The sequence below is a fragment of the Ochotona princeps genome, chromosome 6 (assembly GCF_030435755.1).
Source record: "Ochotona princeps isolate mOchPri1 chromosome 6, mOchPri1.hap1, whole genome shotgun sequence".
Classification (NCBI taxonomy): Eukaryota; Metazoa; Chordata; class Mammalia; order Lagomorpha; family Ochotonidae; genus Ochotona; species Ochotona princeps.
Genome location: NC_080837.1, coordinates 68,242,931 through 68,250,481, shown reverse-complemented (window position 1 = coordinate 68,250,481; position 7,551 = coordinate 68,242,931).

Here is a 7,551-nt window from a genome sequence, read left to right as displayed (position 1 = left end):
ACATATTGCCATAGCTGATTTTGTAATACAACTGCAAAGTCAAAATCTTCAACGTCTCATTCTGGTTTTTCTTAACGATCCTAAATCCTTCTGTCTATTTGCTAAAGAATGATTGGAACATGTTCACGGTGTAACTCAACTTCAGGGAATCAACAAAGACCAGTGGCTTTCCATAGCATCTCTCTACCAATAGCAAAATCTTTGACTTTGTAGGGCAACGGATCTGACAACTGAAATTATTCTGCAGTCCTGGTGTTAAGGTCATCTTTAAACTGGATGGTGTCTTATTCTGCACAATCTTTATTGACTGCTGGAAATAAACATTCCTCACAAATGGGCTTATACCCCAGGAAATTATATCACTTATTACTTTCACATATTTCTATTCATTATTGCAATGCTTCTTTTTTATATTTATTTATTTTAAAGGCAGAGTTGCAGAAAGAGAAGAAAAGACATAAAGAGATCTTCCATCTATTGATTCACTCCCCAGATGGCCAGAGCAGCCAGGGTTGAGCCAGACTAAAGGCAGAACCTTCTTTCTGGTGTCCCACATGAGTGCAGGAGCCCAAATCTTCAGCTGCTTTCCCAGCATATTAATAGGGAGCTGAGTTAGAAGTGGTGCAGCCAGAACTTGAACTGCTGCCCATATGGACTGTCAGCATTGTAGGTGGCAGGCTTACCCACTAAGGCACAATGACAGCCCCTGCTTTTATATTTTAAATGCTATTCTTCTCCCACCACCTGGAGAAAGAGAAACTCAAGATTATTTAGCCTCTGCTCATAAATGAACTGTATTCAAACTGTTCACTAGAAAATCCAAACTGAAACTTTCTTGTTGACTGGTCAAATCTTAAGACCAAAATGGAGGGATCTACTGCAATATGTCTTAACTAGTTTTAAAGGTGACATGAAATAACACTCATCCAGCTAGCAGAATTCACCAGATTGCAACACATACACTTATGGCAGATATGCTTTTACAGTAGCCTATAAATCTTAGAATATTTTAGTTACAATAAGCACTGGTGACCTCAGCAGGAAATCCAATTAAGATCATTCAGCATGGTCCCAGCACAATAACCTAATAGCTAAATCCTCCCCTTGGCATGGACCAGGATCCCACTTAGGCACCAGTTCATATCCTGGCTGCTCCATTTCCCATCCAGCTCCTTGCTGGTGGCCTGGGAAAGCAGCGGAGGATGAAAGCAGCCTTGGAACCCTGCACCCATGTGGGAGACCCAGAAGAAACTCCTACCTCCTGGCTCTGGATCTGCTCAGCTCCAATCATCGCAGCAACTTGGGGAGTGAACCAGCGGACGGACAATCTTTCTGTCTCTCTCTCCTTCTATTTGTATATCTGCCTTTCCAATAAAATATTTTTTTTAAAAAAAAGATCATCTAGCACATTAAAAACAAACAAACATTCAGGGGCTCTAACACTGCCTGAGGTGTTGGTTATTTATAGACAAAACTCATCCCAAACAGTGTGAGCACAAATATTCAATAAAACAGCCTGGCACATTAACTGTGTGAGGCAGGGATCCCTGACTTGTAAGTAACAGGCCTGCACATGAATCTCGGAATATTACATCTGATTCTAGACTCCCTACACAAGCAGGAAGCAAACAAGAACAAACACTGCAAGGAAAACTGTATCTATGCCTCACAACAGACAAGAGCAGCTTTCCCCTCCAAATCCTTACAAACGAACCTTGTGTACAAATGAAAATCAAAAGAGCTAACTCCCTCATGAACTGAGGAGAGCACACAGAAACTGACTTCGGGCTTCTGCACATGTTCTAGCTTCTGTCAGTTCACTCCATTATGGTGCAATCAGGTCATTTTCTGGGTAATGGACTCAGTTATGCTCTTAGGTGACTTTGACATTGGCAAACAACATAAACACTGCCAGAATCGCAAAATGACCCATCACAGCTAGACAAGAAGGCTCCTATGTCTGCCCATGCTTGGGATCCTCAGTGGGAATTAGCTTTAGTACCTGAGCTTTTACTGAGAGCTTGAAAAAACAAAACAGGGCCAGGTGTGACAACTTAATGACTCAATCTTCACCTTACACATTCACCAGGATCCCATATGTGCACCAGTTCATATCCCAGTGCTCCACTTCAATCCAGCTCCTTGCTGGTGGCCTGGGAAAGCAGTTGAAGATGACTCAGGACTGTGGCTCTTGGCTTCAGATCAGCTCAACTCCGGCTGTTGTGGCCACGTGGGGACTGAAATCAGCAGACAGAAAATCTTTCTCTCTGTATCTCCTTTTCTCTGTATATCTACATTTTCAATAAACAAATAAGTAATTAAAAATAAAATTTATAAAAAGAAAGACAACAAGTGAACAGGTATCTGGCAGCTTGTCTTTCTTATTAGATTCAAACTGACAGATAAACCACACTATATCCCCTCCACTTTAGGGTAACCTAAGTAATGATCTTAACATTATACATTTCATTGCCAGAAGTAGACCACTCTTCATTAATACCCTAACCCCAGCACAAATCATAGCATAGCAGAAGTATTTGATAACTCCTTCAGGATGTGTTGATCCAGATCAGATGAGTAGGTGGCCACCAGTGATTAGCTTTTTCACAGAAAATTCTGTTGGTCACTACCTGCAAACGGGACAGAGGTTTGTTCTCTGCCCTAAGGATAATTCCTGATATCAACCGGGTTTTGGTTTATTCACTGATTTCCTCTCTTTGGAGAGAAAAAAAATCATCTATTTTAACAAAAGCAGAAAAAGTGGACCTTGATTTGGAAACTCAAAGGGAATTATTCAGGGCTGCTTTCTTTCCTCTGCAAGTTTCCTCACCTCATGTTGCAAGAGGCCTGAAGGCAGGGAGCCTTCTTGAACGTTATGGACAGAGAAAAGCAGAACTGGACAATGTCACAAAGGCCAGAATGCCTGCCTCACAGACTTCAGGCACTGACTGAGAAAGGTCCCATTTGTTACGATTTTAGTGTCTTCAGAGGGAGTATGTGTTGTTCTGGGATACCTTGTTCTTATATTGCTAAAGACTTCTCTTACATCTTTAATATTATGAGACTTCCAGTAGGTGAATTAAAAAAAATGATAAAATGAGGCTGTTAATCATCTCAAGATTGGGACATGCCCACTAATCAGACTAGAAATGAAATCTGTGCTCCTAGATTAACATGGACTTTGTTGGCTTGTAGTTTAGAAGACCACAAAATCTTCATCCTACTGCTTCTGTTAGTATTTGTCTGTGACATGTGCTCAGATGGTCATTACCAGCTTTATATCACACTCTGCAACAAATGGCAATCTAACAGTAAGAACAGAAAAAAGCCTGCAAACACTTACAGATGTTGAAGATGTTACATGATGGTTTTCCCATGAACAGTGATGAAGAGCAGCCCTGACCCCGTCCTCAGCAATGACTCCTTCAGCTCAGGTCTAAGAATGACAGAAAGAAAAGCGGAAAACAAACAACTCTCCTGATACCAAACATCAGAGTTCCCCACACCAAGAATGTCTCCAGTTCCCTGTGCACACCAAGTAAGTATCCTATAATTTAGTCTGGACACTATTCTGAGTTAGTGCAGATCTCAGCAATAAAATATCAGCCCCCAAGACTTGCCACCCCCCTCTTCCACACTTTATAAATCAATCACAAATCCAGGCCTCCTGTATAAATGAAGGGTTTCTGAGACCTCATCCTTGAGTCTGACTATTGGAAAGGCTTACAAAACTTTGGAAAATATATGTTCACAGCATCACAATCAGTAATTGCAAAAACATGGAAGCAACCAAAATGCCCATCAGCAGAAGATTGGATAAGAAAGCTATGGTTCATCTACTCCATGGAATACTACTCAGCTATTAAAAAAAAAAAATGCAGTTCTTTGTGGCCAAATGGGCCAAACTGGAAACCATAATGCTAAGGGAAATAAGCCAATCCCAAAAGGTTAGATACCACATGTTTGCCTTAATTTGATATGATGTTATGTAAAACATTTTATGTATGTTATCTGTTTTGTGTAAACAAAAATTGAAATGTCAATGAGGTGACCACAGAATGTGGTTAAGAAATCGCATTTGTTTTTAACATATTGGTTACTCAATACTATATCAATTAATTCCACAACGAAGTTAATTGTTGCTGATGGTATGTTGGAGCTTTTAATTGATTAGGATGATACTCTGCTGGTTCTGCCCTCAGACCAGACAGGGTCTCCCTAAGAAGCCGAGGAACTTGACTGAACTATAAAATGCTGGACTCTATGTTCAGTATATGCTGGCAAAGAGGGAATCTCAACTGAACTTGAACTGTGGTTATGCAACAAGGTGGAGTAATCCACCATGGGGGAAGGGTTTGAGGAGGGGAGGGGACAATCCCAGTACCTATGAAACTGTGTCACATAATACAATGTAATTAATGAATAAAAAAAAAAACTTTGGAAAATACTCAAACTACTGCTCCTGGTTTATTATACAGCACATAACCCAAGAACAGCTGAATAGAAGGGAGATATGGGGCAGGGCAAGGGTGAAAAACATTGTCCTTGCCCTCTCTGACCAAGCCACCTCCATGTGTAGACTAACCAGCTTTCCAAATCTTTTTAGGGTTTTAACAGCAGCCTCATTATATAGGGAAGATTGATCAAACAATTAGTATTGGTGATTAACTTGATCTCTAGCCCTTCTCCTGTCTTACAAAGTTATACAGGGCTGACTGTTCAGTCTGGTCATCATTTGATTTCTGACAACTAGCCCAAACACACAGCTAACTGAGTTTTCAGCCATTACATGTCATTGACACATAAAACAATCTTACCCAGAGATTATACAATCACTCCAGAGTCCAGCCCTTGGATGGAAAACCTAAACAGTCCAATAAAAGATGGTCCTCATTCACTAAGGAAATGACGAGGATTTCAGAACTCTGTTGTCAGGGAACCAAAACCAAATATCTACTTCATCTTAGATTCCATGGGGATACCTGAAACCTTCAGTACCTATACAAGTTACTGCCAATATTAACAATGTTTATTATTTAGCTGTCTTCATTCACATAACATTAATACTCTAGGAAATGTGCTCAAGAAGCTAATACTAACCTTCATTCTATTCCAGAACTTCCTCAAAGCAGTTGAGGATGGTTCAAAACCTTGGGACCCAGCATCCATGTGAGACCTGGAAGCAGTTCCTTGCTTCAGACTGGCTCAACTCTGGCGATTGTGGCCACTTGGGGAAACGAACCAGTGGACAGAAGATCCTTCTTTCTTTATCTCCTTCTCTATGTGTATCTGCCTTTCCAATAAATTTTTAAGATAAAGTCCTTTCATAAACTCCATTCCCTGAACAGTGGACACCATTGTATGACTACTTCAAGATTCACTTAAAACCCTTAACTTCACATTTGTCTACTCATAAAGAAACCTGCAAATCGAATACTTACCTTAAGCCAGGTACCAAAAGGATCCAAAATGCCCGACTTCTCACTCTGAGATGCTTCGAAGTCTATCAGCATAGTGTTTACCCCAGGCACAGGCAGCAATAAATATAGCTTTTCCTGACCAGAATTATTTCCATATGTTTTCAGGAAGCTAGCATTTGACAACAGGATGCTTACGTTACAAGATATTATACCAAAAAAGTTCCATATAGGGCAGGCATTGTGGTAAGGTAAGCCAACGTTAAGGATATCCACCTCCCATTTGGGAGTGTCTGGGAGGCAGCAGATGAAGTCCAAGTTCTTTGGCTTCTGCCCTCCACATGCAGGGCTCTGGTAGTTTCTAGATCCTAGCTTCAGTCTGGCCCAGCCCAGGCTGTGGTAATCATTGTGGACAGAACCAGCAGACTGACGAACTCTCTATGTTGTCCTGCACCCCTCCCCTCATCACACTGCCTTCCAATGTGAGGAAAAAACTCTTTAAGGTCTCAAGCAAGAGGAATGCAGCATGGTCCCTCACTAACATTCTACCAAAGCATACTACAACATCTCTGGAAACGTCTAAAGGGTGCCATTTTGAAAAGAGTACAAGATTGAAATGTTCAGGAGCTATCAGCTTGAGCAAAGGTAAATGATCTTGTTTCTTGAGGGAAACACTCTGTAAACATCCACCTGAATCACATTACAGAAATGCTTTCCCAAACTCACTTGACTATGAGGATCTTACTCATTAGTATGAGATTAATGTTTGATACTAGATAATTTGAGAAACACTGTTCTCTACCAAAACCAGTAATCCTAGGTTTAAGTCTTCACTCCAACACTTACTTGTGATTTAACCTCAAGCAGTTCTCCTAGATTCAGTTTCCTTATCTGCAAAACAGTAATAAAAAAATCACTTACCCTTCCTGTTTAGGCTGTTAGAGTCAATTCAAACCGTAAAAACCCTCTTTAAATAAGATATTCATATACATGATAACTATCACATTACCTAACATTAAACATAAGGAAAATCAATAAAGACGAGTGTCACCAGTGAAATTAAGTAGAAAATACTCTACTAAAAGTCTTTTTTTTTTCTTCAAATCTGGATAACCAGGACATAAGGGCTTTCTTTGGTGATCTATCAGTGATAAAGGTGAGTGAAAAAAACTTTCAGCCAAAGTTCATTAAGTTGCCACTGTGGCACAACACTGGTACAGACGTGGGCATTTTTTATTACTACACATTGAGAGACAATATTTCTATAGGAGAAAAAAAAGGCTGTAGAACCTGAGAATTTTAATACACTCAATAGGTCCTTCAATTTCGTAAAGTGTTAAGCATTAGATTCCATCACACTTCATGTTATACAAGGGGAAACAGCAAGGTGTAACAAGATCAATGATAATCTCACACCTTGGTGATTCTATCTTAATCAAGAAGAATGTTACTGAAAGAAGGCCCTGCGCAGTAGCCTAGCAGCTAAAGTCCTCACCTTGCATGCGCCTGGATCCCATATGGGTGCTGGTGCTAATCCTGGCAGCCCCATTTCCCAACCAGCTCCCTGCTTGTGGCCTGGGAAAGTAGTTGAGGATGGGACCCTTGGGACTCTGCACCTGTGTGGAGACCAAGAGCCTCCGGACTCCTGGCTTCAGATTCGCTCAGTTCCAGCTGTCGCGGCTGCTTGTGGAGTGAATCATCAGACGTTAGATCTTCCTCTCTGTCTCTCTTCCTTTCTGTATATCTCACTTTCCAACAAAAATAAAAAAATAAATCTTAAAAAAATATATTTCTAACAAAGTGATACAGGCATGCAAGCTTTCTCTTGACAAACCTCTTATGCCATAGCCATTTGGGACCTTTCTTTCTGCCTCCCCAAAAGTAATTTTTGAGGTTTCTGTTTATACCACATGAACCAATTCAACTTCAAGGCTATAGAACAGCGTGGACACTAACGAAAGACATGAGTAACAGAAAGAGAACAATCTATCAGAAGGAGCCCAGAATCCTCAGCTTTTGCTTTTCCCAAGCAGCCTCATTAGGAAACCGTGCATCCGTAACCACATGAATGGCTCCCAAATGTCACCATTTTATGGTCTACCAAATTCTCCAAGCCCAGATACAAGAGGTTGCC